The sequence below is a fragment of the Bos javanicus genome, chromosome 12 (genome assembly GCF_032452875.1).
Source record: "Bos javanicus breed banteng chromosome 12, ARS-OSU_banteng_1.0, whole genome shotgun sequence".
NCBI lineage: Eukaryota > Metazoa > Chordata > Mammalia > Artiodactyla > Bovidae > Bos > Bos javanicus.
In genome coordinates, this window is record NC_083879.1 from 34,738,430 (window position 1) to 34,753,417 (window position 14,988).

Below are 14,988 nucleotides of genomic sequence, written 5' to 3' on the forward strand. Positions count from 1 at the left end.
GTTTCATCCACCTCATTAGAACTGATTCAAATGCATTCTTTTTAATAGCAGAATAAAATTCCATTGTGTATATGCCCCACAGCTTTCTTATCCATTTGTCTGCCAATGGACATCTAGATTGCTTCCATGTCCTGGCTATTGTAAACAGTGCTGCAATGAACATTGGGGTGCACGTGTCTCTTTCAATTCTGGTTTCCTCAGTGTGTGTGCCAAGCAGTGGGATTGCTGGGTTCTATTTCCAATTTTTTAAGGAATCTCCACACTGTTCTCCATAGTGACTGTACTAGTTTGCATTCCTACCAACAGTGTAAGAGGGTTCCCTTTTCTCTGCACCCTCTTCAGCATTTATTGTTTGTAGACGTTTTGATAGCAGCCAGTGTGAGATGGTACCTCATTGTGGTTTTGATTTGCGTTTCTCTGATAATGAGTGATGTTAAGCATCTTTTCATGTGTTTGTTAGCCATCTGTATGTCTTCTGTGAAGAAACGTCTGTTTAGTTCTTTGGCCCATTTTTTGATTGGGTTGTTTATTTTTCTGGTATGAGCCGCATGAGCTGCTTGTATATTTTTGAGATTAATTCTTCATCAGTTGCTTCATTTGTTATTATTTTTCTCCCATTCTGAAGGCTGTCTTTTCACCTTGCTTATAGTTTCTTTCATTTTGCAAAAGCTTTTAAGTTTAGTTAGGTCCCATTTGTTGATTTTGCTTTTATTTCCATTACCCCGGAAGGTGGGTCATATAAGGATCCTGCTGTGATTTATGTCAAAGAGTGTTTTTCCTATGTTTTCCTCTAGGAGTTTTATAGTTTCTGGTCTTACATTTAGATCTTTAATCCATTTTGAGTTTATTTTTGTGTATGGTGTTAGAAAGTGTTCTAGTTTCATTCTTTTACAGATGGTTGAGCAATTTTCCCAGCACCACTTGTTAAAGAGATTGTCTTTTCTCCATTGTATATTCTTGCCTACTTGTCAAAGATAAGGTGTCCAAAAATCTTCCAACAAACAAAAGCCCAGGACCAGATGGCTTCATAGGTGAATTCTACCAAAAAGTTAGAGAAGAGCTAACACCTATCCTACTCAAACTCTTCCAGAAAATTGCGGAGGAAAGTAAACTACGAAACTCATTCTATGAGGCCACCATCACCCTAATACCAAAACCTGACAAAGATGCCACAAAAAAAGAAACCTACAGGCCAATATCACTGATGAATGTAGATGCAAAAATCCTCAACAAAATTCTAGCAAACAGAATCCAACAACATATTAAAAAGATCATACATCATGACCAAGTGGGCTTTATCCCAGGGATCCAAGGATTCTTCAATATTTGCAAATCAATCAATGTGATACACCACATCAACAAATTGAAAGATAAAAACCATTTGGTTATCTCAGTAGGTACAGAAAAAGCCTTCAACAAAATTCAACATCCATTTATGGTAAAAACCCTCCAGAAAGCAGACATAGAAGGAACATACCTCAACATAATAAAAGCCATATATGATAAACCCACAGCAAACATTATCAGTGGTGAAAAATTGAAAGCATTTCCCCTAAAGTCAAGAACAAGATAAGGGTGCCCACTCTCACCACTACTATTCAACACTGTTTTGGAAGTTTTAGCCACACCAATCAGAGCAGAAAAAGAAATAAAAGGAATACAGATTGTAAAAGAAGTAAAACTCTCACTGTTTGCAGATGACATGATCCTCTACATAGAAAACCCTAAAGACACCACCAGAAAATTGCTAGAGCTAATCAATGAATATAGTAAAGTTGCAGGATATAAAATTAATACACAGAAATCCCTTTCATTCCTATATGCTAACAATGATAAAACAGAAAGAGAAATTAAGGAAACAATTCCATTACCATTGTGACAAAAAGAATAAAATATTTAGTAATGCTGCTGCTGCTGCTAAGTTGCTTCAGTCACGTCTGACCTAAAGAAACAAAGAATATATATAGAGAACTATAAAACTCTGTGAAAGAAATCAAAGATGACACAAATAGATGGAGAAACATACCATGTTCATGGATTGGAAGAATCAATATAGTGAAAATTATTATACTACCCAAAGCAATCTATAGATTCAATGCAATTCCTATCAAGCTACCAACAGTATTTTTCACAGAACTAGAACAAATAATTTCACAATTTGTATGGAAATACAAAAAACCTCGAATGGCCAAAGGAATCTTGAGAAAGAAAGAATGGAATTGAGGGAATCAACCTGCCTGACTTCAGACTATACTACAAAGCTACAGTCATCAAGACAGTATGGTACTGGGATAAAGACAGAAATATAGATCAATGGAACAAAATAGAAAGCCCAGAGATAAATCCATTCATACAGTTTTGACTGAGCGCCTTCTCGGAGATATTTTGAGCAACACAGGTAGGATTATTTGCAACTTACGTATATGTATGACTATATTATATGCAGTAAATTAATATATTACTTACATTGTAAAACACAAATAGAAAATTTAACTGAATGGTAAAAACATACATAAATGGAAAACATATTGGAATGGTGATCTGGGGCTCTCTGCAGACTCTCTCCAATGAAACAAAAGTGGTGAAAATTATTTTGAAAGCAGTTATTTGAAGTCCTTGGGCTTCCCAGGTGGTGCTAGAGGTAAAGGACCCACCTGCCAGTGTAGGAGAAGGGAGAGACTTGGTTCAGTCCCTGAGTTGGGAAGATCCCCTGGAAAAGGGCATGGCAACCCACTCCATTATTCTTGCCTGGAGAAACCCATGGACAGTGGAGCCTGGTGGGCTACAGTCCATGGAGTCACAAAGAGTCAGACACGACTGAGTGACTAAAGCACATGTCCTGCTTAGCTCTGGAGCAATGGGCCAGCTTCTCCCAGGGAAGAAGCAGGGGGTTCACTGCCCTCCCTAAGGAGACAGAATTTTTCTGGAGGAGAGCTTGGGGAAGTTCCTAGTTAAGGACACTCTCAGAAATGATGGAGAGCTTGGTAATACACAGTTGAGAGGAGGCTCCATGATAATTGAGAGCTCAATGGTAGGCTAGCTAGAAGTTTACAGAGAAAGTCAAGGCTAAAGAGAGACAAGTGGGAAGGGGAGACTCCATGCTTGCCAAGCTCACACAGAACCCAGGACCCAGGGCAGAGGCAGTTGTTTGGAAGGAGTCTGGGTCAAACCTGCTTGCTGATGCTGAAGAGACTTGCAGAGAGACTGGAGGTAATGGAAGCTCACCCTGGGGATGTGGATGCTACAGCAGCCATTGTGTGGGGCTCATCCACGATGAGAATGCTGGTGCTGTGAGTGCTATTTTGAAATCCTCCCTCTAGTTCCAGAACCCAGCCCCACCTACCAGCCAGTCAGCACCAGCCTTGGGACACCCCGGACCAGGCAGGTAGGTGGGTGGGGACACAGCCCCACACAACAGCTGGCTGCCATGGAACCCCTATGACCCCAGCTGCCCTGGGACTGGCCCTGCCCACCAGAGGGCCCAGAACCCAACCCTACACACCAAAGGGACAGCACCATCTCTGGAATCCCTTGGGCCCTCGTCCCACCACCTGTGAACTAACACTGACTCCAGGACGCCCAGGGCTAGAGACACCAGGGCATGGCCCCACCTCCAGCTCCAAGACACCATGGACTCCATAGTCAGCCATGACAAAACTGACCCTGCCTACCAGAAGTCCACCCCCCATCATGACCCAGCACCTCCCACCAATAAGGTGGTATGGACCAAGATTCCCTGGCCCTATATCCAGCCATGCCAATACTTGGCCCCACCAACCACAGCAGGCAGCCTCCGCACAAGACAGGGCTTGGCAACCAACTGAAACAAGAGTCAGAGAAGCATACTAGCCCACAGTAGTCAGCTCACAACAGCAGAAGGGCCCATGCAGTCCACATAGGAGGAACCCCTACAGCATATAGCTCTGGTGACCATTAATGAAATTAAATCAGTAATTTAAAAAATCTCAACAAACAGAAGTCCAAGATCAGATAACTTCACAGGTGATTTCTACCAAACATTTAGAGAAGAGTTAAGATCCATCCTTCTCAAATTATTCCAAAAAATTGCAGAGGACAGAACATTTCTGAACACATACTACAAGTCTAGGGTCACCTCGATACCAGACAAAGATATCATAAAAAGAGACCATTACTGGCCATTATCATTAATGAACATAGATGCAAAAATCCTCAACATAATATTAGCAGATCAAATTCAATAATACTTTAAAAGGATCATACACCATGATTGGGATTTATCCCAGGGATGCAAGAATGGTTTGGTATCCACACATAAATCAGTGCAATACACCTCATTAACAGATTGATCATCTCAACAGATGCAGAAAAAGCTTTAGACAAAATTCAATGTCTACTTACGATAGAAACTCTCAACAAGGTGGCTACAGGGACAACATCCCTCAACACAATAAAGGCATGTTGCTGTTATTGTTTGGTTGCTACATCATGTCTGACTGTTTTGTGACCCCATGGGCTGTAGCCCACCAGGCTCCTCTGTCCATGGGGATTTCTCAGGCAAGAATACTGGAGTGGGTTGCCATTTCCTTCTTCAAATAAAGTCATATATAATAAGCCCAAAGCCAATAGTTGTATTTCTATACACTAACAGGGAACTACCAGAAAGAAAAATTAAGAGAACAGTCCCATTTACAATCATATAAAAAATAATGAAATAACAAGGAATAAATCTAGCTAAGGAGGTCAAAGACTTGTACTCAGACAACTCTGAGACACTGATGAAAGAAACTGAAGGTGACACAGAGATGGAAAGGTATACTGTGCCTGTAGACTGGAAGAATTAATGCTGTTGAAATGACCATACTACCCCAGGCAGTCTACAGATTCAATGCAATACCTACCATGTGTGGTGGGTTTTGATCTGAGACTAGCTTTTAAGTGAAGCCTGGACATATATCTGTTCTAACTATTGTTGGCTACCAGTATTTACCAAAAAGAATCTTGCTGCTACCACTGCCAAAGATGCCTCTTACTAGCATTTTGACCTGGAGCTTGTTTTTGTTTTAGTATTGTTATCCTTACTTATAAGTGTTAGAACCAATCATTTACTTCTAATATATAAATTTTGTTCAGGTTTTGAATTAAATTGAATTCTCGTTGCAATTCCAATCTTAGTCTTTCATGGTTTAATTAGCTAAGCAGATTTAATGTATTTTAGTCCATCATTTCTAAAATTACCTTCCATGATGTGTTGGGTTAAATAATTACTGTCAAGTTGCTGCAAAATTAATTATTACCACTTTAATGTAGCCACACAAAATAGGGAAAAGTTACCGAGTTTTAAAGTGCTTCTTAAAATTTTAGTTATGAGATTCATCAATGCTGACATCTTAATTTTGTTCTACTCCTCAACTGATGCACTTATTTTTATGTAATTATGAGCTGTCAAAGGTCCTCTTCATAACAACAGACTTTATTTGCTTCACTGAACTTAATGAAATCCATGTGCATGAGTGAATTTCACAGATATATTTAAATTCAGTACCTGAAATTCTTGTTTCTAATGGTGTCTAATATATTAAAACATGTGGACTATTGAAGAAAGCAAATCATGGAAACATAAAAATTGAGTTAAAAGATACTAAAGAAGATATTTAGCAGACTTTGGTAACTTCAGTTAGTTGATTGAACTTCAGTTCAGTTGGTTTTATACCTACGTCATTTCAATCTCTTGGATAACTAATTCAACATTAACATTTCCAGAGAAGAGTCTATAATCTTCTTTGGACATACACTCTATTGTCAGAAAGGGTTTTCTTAGAGTTGAAGTGAAGTGAAGTGAAGTTGCTCAGTCGTGTCCGACTCTTTGCGACCCCGTGGACTGTAGCCCACCAGGCTCCTCTGTCCATGGGATTCTCCAGGCAAGAATACTGGAGTGGGTTGCCATTTCCTTCTCCAGGGGATCTTCCAGGGATCGAACTTAGGTCTCTTGCATTGCAGGCAAATGCTTTAACCTTTGAGCTAGAGTTAACAGCTTTGTTTTGGCCCCTGCTGCTGCTGCTGCTGCTGCTAAGTCGCTTCAGTCGTGTCTGACTCTGTGTGACCTCATCGACGGCAGCCGCCCAGGCTCCCCCGTCCCTGGGATTCTCCAGGCAAGAACACTGGAGTGGGTTTCCATTTCCTTCTCCAATGCATGAAAGTGAAAAGTGAAACTGAAGTCTCTCGGTTGTGTCTGACTCTAGCGACCCCATGGACTGCAGCCTACCAGGCTCCTCCATCCATGGGAGTTTCTAGGCAAAAGTACTGGAGTGGGGTGCCCCTAAAGAAAGTGTTTAGGTCATTCAGTGTCTTCCATAAACTGACCACTCATATTAAACATTCTTTGAGTTTTAGACCAATCTCAAGATTTGGGGGTTCTGAGAAAGAGATACTGTTACTGAGTTCATATTCTCAACAGCATGTTCATGTGCCCATTGCACTGTGAGGTCAAACAAATAAAAAAATTAGAGTTTGGAGCAGAGAAAGAGTCATTGTAGGCTCATGCAAGGAGATGGGTGGCTTGTGCTCCCCAAACTTCAAACTCTCTGAAGGGTTTCAGCAAAACATTTTTAAAGGGCAAGGTGAGGAAGGGGGGTAGTTTTCTGTTGCAGATGTTTTGGTGTAGCAATCCTTTGTTCTTGCAGCTGTGCAGTTAGGTCAGGTCATTATGTTTCTATAAACTTCCAATAAAACAAGTGCTCTTGTCTGTTCTGCAACTTTTTATCTCTATGTGGATGGACCCTTAAAGGTCAGAGCCCTGAGAACAGACTCCCCTGTGTATTTCAGGGTCTGGGCAGCATTCTTTTACAAAAGATGCAAAGCCAATGTGACTCAGCACGGGCAACTGAGCACAGTGTTAAAGCAAAAGAAACAGGTGAGATGTGGAGTCAGATTAGTCCTTCCCTTTTCCAGTACATTCCCAAAGCAGAGCCCTCCTGCCACCTGCCCGCTCTGCACCCTGTCCTCTTTCCCATCTCTGTTCTTCCCTCTATGAGGGGTTCTAAACACGTCTTCCTCTTTGTGCAGAGTGGCTTCTGCTTTCTTCTGAAATCTTAGCTCCCGCCATCTCCCAGGCTCCTCCACCCCACCTGCTCCTTCTCTGAACAAAGCACCATCTTAGCAGGATCCATCTTACTCCAAGGTTAAAAAAAAACTGAGATAATATTTGTTCGTTTGATAACTACTTAATAGCAGTCTTTTGTATTGTCACATGACGTGCATGCTTAGTTGCTCAGTCATGTCCAACTCTTTGCCACCCCCATGGGCTGTAGCCCACCAGCCTCCTTTGTCCATGAGATTTTTCAGGCAAGAATACTGGAGTAGGTTGCCATTTCCTCATCCAGGGGATCTTCCTGACCCAGGGATCAAATCCGTGTATCTCCTGCATTGTCGGCAGATTCTTTACCTGCTGAGCCATCAGGGAAGCACCATATCATGGTCACATTTTCACTTAACTGGACAAATAAGACAATGTTAACCTTAGCTGAAGCACGACGTTTTAGATGAATGTTTAATTCTGTGCTGGTAAACACATTTCTCTCCCCTCCCCTCCTTGACTTACCACCTTGTCTCTGCCCTTCCCCCTCCTTCCTTCCAGCGATCACTCTATATTGGTTATCTGTGCTCACTGTGTGGATGTACTTTGACCACTCATGCCTAGGCTGTCACTTTTATTTATTTAATCTATTTGGCTGGTTGGGTCTTAGCTGCAGCACATGGGCATCTCTAGTTGCAGCATCCAAGCTTCTCTCTCGTTGTGGCACGCTGGCTTAGTTGCCTCGTGGCATGTGGGATCTTCCTACACCAGGAGCTGAACCCTTGTCCCCTGCATTGGTAGGTAGAATCTTGACCACTGGGCCACCAGGCAAGTCCCTAGGATGTCATTTTTGATGGCTTGCTATGATTATTTTCTACCACTAAATATATTATGCTAGAATTACGGCACCTACTTGTCTGTCTTGTTCAGACTTTATTCCATATCTAATAAGAACTTTGAATTGTTATCCTGTGTTTTGTTCCTAGTTACCTCTTTTGAATTTGAGTACTGTGCAGAAAAATAGTAATGAACTCAGACAGCAAAAGCTTGAGTTTTAGACTGGCTGGGCCACTGAAGTGCTGAGTCCTGGCCCACAGTGCTGGGCTTTGGCTCCCAGTATAGGTTGGGAAGGGGCTTCCCTGGTGGCTCAGATGGTAAAGAATCTGCCTGCAATGCAGGAGACCTGGATTCGATCCCTGAACCGGAAAAATCCCCTGGGGGAGGGCATAGCGAACCACTCCAGCATTCTTGCCTGGAGAATCGTCAAGGACAGAGGAGCCTGGCAGGCTACAGACCATAGAGTCACAAAGAGTCAGACATGACTGAGTGACTAAGTACAGCACAGCACATGGGGTTGGGAAGATCCTCTGAAGAGAATGGCAAACCACTCCAGTATTCTTGCCTAGAAAATCCCATGAACAGAGGAGCCTGGCAGGCTACAGTTCATGGGGTTGCAAGGAGTAGGACATGACTGAGCACACATATACTCACTTACTCAAGGGGACTAAACTAGGTGAAGATTCTTAATCTGGGATCCAAGAATCAGACTTAAGTATTCTTTGAAATTCCTAAAGTTGTAAGCAAAATTTCGTGAAAGTATGCATTTGTTCTGACAGTGTCTGTAATCTTTATAAGATTCTCAAAAAAGTCCCGTGAATAAAATAGCTCCACAGTTGCTGTGTCACATTCTCCTTCAGACACCTTTGTGTTCTAATAATTGATTTCAAAAATATGTTAAAGTTTTGCAGCCTCTGGACGGCACTAGAAATTTAGAGTTGCATGGCTTAGCATACTGGAACAAACATGAAAGGTCCTAAAATATTTAAGGAATAGATAACAACGTGATTGGATGTGCTCATTTAGAAACTGGTGCTAAACATGGCAGAAATGAAATGGTTATCATGCTTCTTACTGCAACTGTAATCTTTGTAGATGAAAATATCTATTACATATCTATAAATTTACAGCATAACAATGAATTGGAAGTCACAAGTTTCTTGCCTATGGAATTTCAAAGCTGTCATGCTCTGTAATATGCAGCATGTAAATTCAGTGAACCTAAAACTGCTTCACTGTGAATAGTTATGAACACATTTGAAGAAGAATGCTGCTGCTAAGTCGCTTCAGTTGTGTCTGACTCTGTGCGACCCCAGAGATGGCAGCCCACCAGGCTCCCCGTCCCTGGGATTCTCCAGGCAAGAACACTGGAGTGGGTTGCCATTTCCTCCTCCAGTGCAGGAAAGTAAAAAGTGAAAGTGAAGTCGCTCAGTCATGTCCAACTCTTAGCGACCCCATGGACTGCAGCCTACCAGGCTCCTCCATCCACGGGATTTTCCAGGCAAGAGTACTGGAGTGGAGTGCCATTGCCTTCTCCGGATATTAAAGCTACAGTGTCAAAGGTTCATTACCTTTAATGACGAGAAAATTCTGAATCTGCTCAAACTCCTGAATTGTGTTTTAAAAATTTACCCTTTTGTTCTTTGTTGGTTTTGAAAAAAAATGTTTTAAGTTCTTTGAGCTAATCTGCAATAGAAGAATAGGGATTTTTTGGATGAAAGAAAATAGGTGTTTTAGAATTTTACTGTCATTTTATTGGCTTCAGCTTTAGTAATTTAAAGAAATGTTTCCCTCATAAATTTTTATGAACATTTAAACCTTGATTTTATATCTTCAGTTAAATGAAATTAAACAAAGTAGTACCTACTACATATCAAAAATTGTGCCAGCCAGGAGAAGGAAAACAAAAAGAAAGATGTGGGAAATTTCTTAACGCTGAGTTAAACAGCTCACTTTGGAGCTTCAGGAAATGAGGTGGTGACAGATTTCCCATAAGGAGTTTTTAAAAGAATCTTGTTAGGATTTTACGCACTGACACAAAGTAAGGTAGAAGCATATTGAGTATGATTAGATTTGGCTGTTGAATATGTTAGTTTTGGAGTGTGTAGTGTTTTAGAGAAAATTTTGTGCTGTTCATGGGAACAGGGCTATGAAACAATTTACTATTGCTTGGCTCTTTCTTGTTAAATTAGTTAAGGACTGGTACAGATATTCCAAGACCTAACTTGGACCCTGTAACTTCTTGAAGCTTTACTGTTCTGGCATTGAAATGTAGGTCTGTAATCCATGCTGAGTTATGCTTGTGTTTGGTTTGAGGAGAGTGTTATGGTCTATTTTCCTAGATGGATGTCCAATTGTTCCCACAATTCCTTTTGAAAAGGTTCCCCTCTCAGTTGTTGCTTTGCTGACTTTGCTGGTAATCAAACATCAGCACAGATGTGGGTTTACTTCCAGGATTTTTTTCTGTTCCATTGATGTGTCAGTCTTCATGCCAGTATCACTAATCCTGATTACTACAGCTTTATAATAAGTCTTGAAATCAAGTCGTATAAGTCCTTCGACTTAATTCTTTTCAAAGACTGCTTTGGATAGACAAGATTCCTACACGCTAGACGGTTTCATATTAATTTTAGAATAATCTTTTCAGTCTCTAAGAAAAACATTCCTGATGAGATTTTTGCATTGATTACAATGTAATTAAATTTTAAAATTTGATATAATAACATTCAAGATACTAATAAGTGGAACTCGACAAACCAGTTGTAATTTGAATGAGAAAGCAAAGAACATTAATAGTCAGGAGAAGTTAAAGGAGAAAAAAATGAAGGTGTATCAAATCAAATGTTCAGTCTTAACTTATTCAGTTGTTAAAATAGTGTTGTATTCTAGCTAGAGAGGACTTGAATACAACCATAAATATAAGGAAACTTATTATACAGCAGAAGGATATTACAAATAAATAGAGGAATCTAGACTCTTTAACAAACTCTGCTGGGGCAATTGGCTTGTTACATGAAAAAAAGTAAAATTAAATTCTATTCTTACCCCAAATGATGTACTAAAATAAATACCAAATGGTTTATGACCCAAATGTAGATACTTAAATTTAAGGCATTTGGAGAAACAGCAGAATATGACTTTTGGAGAGCACAGATTTTCTTAAAAGAGACACAGAAATCACAGTTCATGAGACAAAGACAGTAAATTTGACTATGTTAACACTGAAAATGTCTATGAGTCAGAAGACACTGTAAAGTGTGAAAAGATCAGCCACACGCTGGGAAGCGACATCTGTGATGCATAAATCACAGCAAAGTGATTCAATTATACATATACATCTATCCTTTTTCAAATTCTCTTTACATTCAGGATGTACTATATAGCACAAGAAACTCTCCTCAATATTCTGTAATAATCTAAATGGGTGAAGATATTATTTGGGAATGATAGATAATTCCAGTAAAATTAACTAAAACAGTTACAAAAAGCAAGCCACAGAACTGATAAATGCACTGTGTGGTGTGATGTTCTGTCTGTTTAAGCAATGGACTCTATTTCTTCTACCCTCAAATCAAAGTTGGTTTTATGAATTACCTTGATCAATAAAATGTAGTAGAAATGATTGTGAATAAGCAATCAGCCGAAAAGGAAATCTGAAAGGTCGACACGATGAAAAGATATCCAACCTTATTAACCATCAGGGAAATGAAAACAGAGTATCTCATGAGGTCATCTCACACACATCAGAAGGCCACACTCAATCAAGCCTGACAATCAGATGATGGGAGGGTATCATTCACTGCTATGTGGGGGGACTGAAGTAAAAGTCAGTACAAATGCATTAGAGAACAATTTTGTGATATCCAGACAAATTGGAGATGAACACTTGCCAGACTCTGTTCTCTGTATATATCCTAGACTAATTTTCACATAAGCCTCTGGAAATATGTATGAGGATGTTTGACTTGCATTGTTAAAGCAAGAGATCAGAAATTAAATGTGTATCGTCAGGGGAAACATGTGACTGCTGGTACAAATGAAAAAGCAAGTTGCAGATCAATAGCTTACATTACTGAAGCTCTTACAGGCTGTGGGCATAACATCTCTATGAATGCTGTCAGTGTATTTGTTGTCATCTTTCCTATTTAACAGAAAAGTAATGTATCTTCCCCAAGATGTACAGCTAGTCAATGGACAACCTGGGCTTTGCACTCAGGAGTCCAGACTCTTATAGAGTACATTATGCTGTATTTGGAGAATTGCTGAAGACAATACCTTTCCTCCCTCCTGGCTCCTGCATATTCCAAGCCTCTGAGATCAAGGCTGTATCCAGGGTTCCACATGTGAGAACAGGCACAGGGTGTCCAGCAGGAGAATGTTGTTAGCTCAGTGGAGAAGATAAGCTTCTTGTTATACAAAATCCTTAAGGGTTGTGAATTAACTCCTCATATTCAGGAGGAAAAAAAAAGGTAGATTTTGTTATATATTCAGGGAACCATATTGGCTCTGATGTGTGGGAGGAGACAATCAGATCAGTGGACTTAATAGAGTATCAATAGACTTAATAACAACATCAATAGACAATACAGTATCACTAGACTTACTAACAACATCAGAATCAGATCAGTAGACTTAATAACACTAACAATAGACTTAATCCAGTATCAGTAGACAATACAGTATGAATAGATTTAATGAGTATCAACAGACTTAATAACAGCGGTAACAGAGGCTTATAGTAAAGGTATTGAAAGTGAAGTCTATCGGTTGTATTCGACTCTTTGCGACCCCATGCACTGTAGCTTACCAGGCTTCTCCGTCTATGGGATTCTCCAGGCAAGAATACTGGAGTGGGTTGCCATTTCCTTCTCCAGGAAATCTTCTTGACCCAGGGATTGAACCCAGGTCTCCCACATTGTAGGCAGACGCTTTACCGTCTGAGCCACGGGAAGTCAGGCTTGTAGTAAGGATTCAATGAAATCATACATTTTCAAAGTGGGTGGTCAATAAATGTTCTCTTCTTTCATCTAAAATTTCTAACTCTTTGCAGGATTATGGTTTATGTTAACACCTCAATAAACCAGGGACTTTCATAGAAAAGCCCTTGAGGTCTGAATTTATGAATTTGTATGTGCTGATTTCAGCATGTTCTAAGTATACAAGCAAAGAAACAAGAAATAATAATGGATTTGGGGTAGCTGTGCAGAGTCAGTCACCAGAAAGAGATCTCAAAACCAGTACGAGTTTATTATCAACTAGGAGAAAGTAGAGGTTGCTTATTGGCCAAGATCAAATAAGTTCTAGAAATAGTTGATAGTTCTGATCAGCATTATACCCTTGAAAACAGTCATGAATTTCTGTCACCTTGATCGGAGAATGTTTGTTCCTGTTCAAGATGATGGAGAACCAGCATTGAATAAAACAAAGACCTCAGCCACTAGGAAGCTTGGTGTCAGACAAATACCCATAAATACGTAAAATATATGTCATGTCAACACTGGGAGAGATGATGACAGGTGTCCTGATGGAAAATAAAGTGGGAGAGGGGGGTCGTGGTGTTCAAGGTGAAGCTGTAAATTAGGCAGGAAGGTCTCCTGGAGAAGAGATGCTTCAGCAAAGACCTGAGAACCCTGTGACAGGGAGAGAAAGACCCTTCCAAGGAGGGAATCACAAGTAAAGAGGGTGCCTGTTCTTCCACGAATGGCAAACAAGCTGATTTGCTTGCGTGCTGGAGCTGGAGTAAGACTAGCCACAGGGTGGCCATGCCACATGCTGTCTCTCGGGCTACTGAAAAGATGCTGGCTTGTTTCCTGTGTGAGATGGGAAACCACTGAATGATACCATAATGGAATGTTGCCTCCCCAAATTCATACACTGAAGCACCAGCTGCAAGTGTAACTATATTTACACTTTAAGACTTGACTGACCTTTAAAGAGGTAATTAAAGTTAAATGAGGTTGTTAGGGTGGCACCCTAATCCAGTCTAATTGGTGTCCTTATAAGAAGGGATCAGGACACATGAAAGACACTAGTAGGGTGAGGAAAAGCAGAAAAGACTGCTTAAGGAAAGAGCAGGGAGGTGGGCCATCTTCAAGGCAAGGAGAGAGTGCATGTGGCTTCTCATGGATAAGGGGGTTATCAACTGTGGTAAGTGAGGCTGAAAGGCTGGTGGCATGATGGTACCAACTGGAGAACTAATGAGCCTCCTGACTAGTAAACACGAAGAGAACTCCCCAGATGGTGGGCTCAGGCAAACCTGCTATGGGACATCTCACATCCTGGTGCTTCCTCAGCTGGTTGTGGGGTGATGTTAGCTCTTAGGACTGAGACTGTGGCTCTGAAGCCACTTCCTTTGAGGGATTTTTTGGGGAAAGAAAGCTCTGAGGGTCAGGAATGTAGGTAGGGTCAGCATCATTGTTCATAGATAGGGTTTGGGTCCCTCTGTTTGATACGAAATGATACATATATGTATATATTGCATGAAATACATCCATCAGATATGATATGTATCTATCTGATGTTTTGTTGTTTTGTAGTCTCTCAGTTGTGTCTGACTCTTTGCGACCCCATGGACTGTAGCCCACCAGCCTCCTCTGTCCATGGGATTCTCCAGGCAAGAATACTGGGGTGGGTTGCCATTTCCTCCTCCATGGGATCTTCCAGACCCAGGGATCGAACCCACGTCTTCTGCATTGGCAGGCAGATTCTTTACCATTGAGCCACCAGGGAAGCCCCTGATCTGATATTACACACACATATATCCTTCTGGTATGTACTATGTAGATGCCTATGATATATATTTATATGTTCTCTCTAGAATTCCAGTTTTGCATGGAATACCTCGTTTAATGTTTCTCAGATTAGATGGAGATGGAAAGGGCAATAGAGTGTTGTAGGAAATTTCCATTTATCTGTACTGACTTTTAGTCAAAGTCAGTCAAAACCCTCTCTCTTCAAGTCTTCCCTGGCTGACACCTCTGTGCAGTCTTCTTGGATCCCTCTAGTCCTTTCTGAGGGTCTATTCTCTGAGCCATTTATTAATTACTGCATCATGTGACTTGGTTGGTATATGCCATCTAATATATTTCAAGATTCAT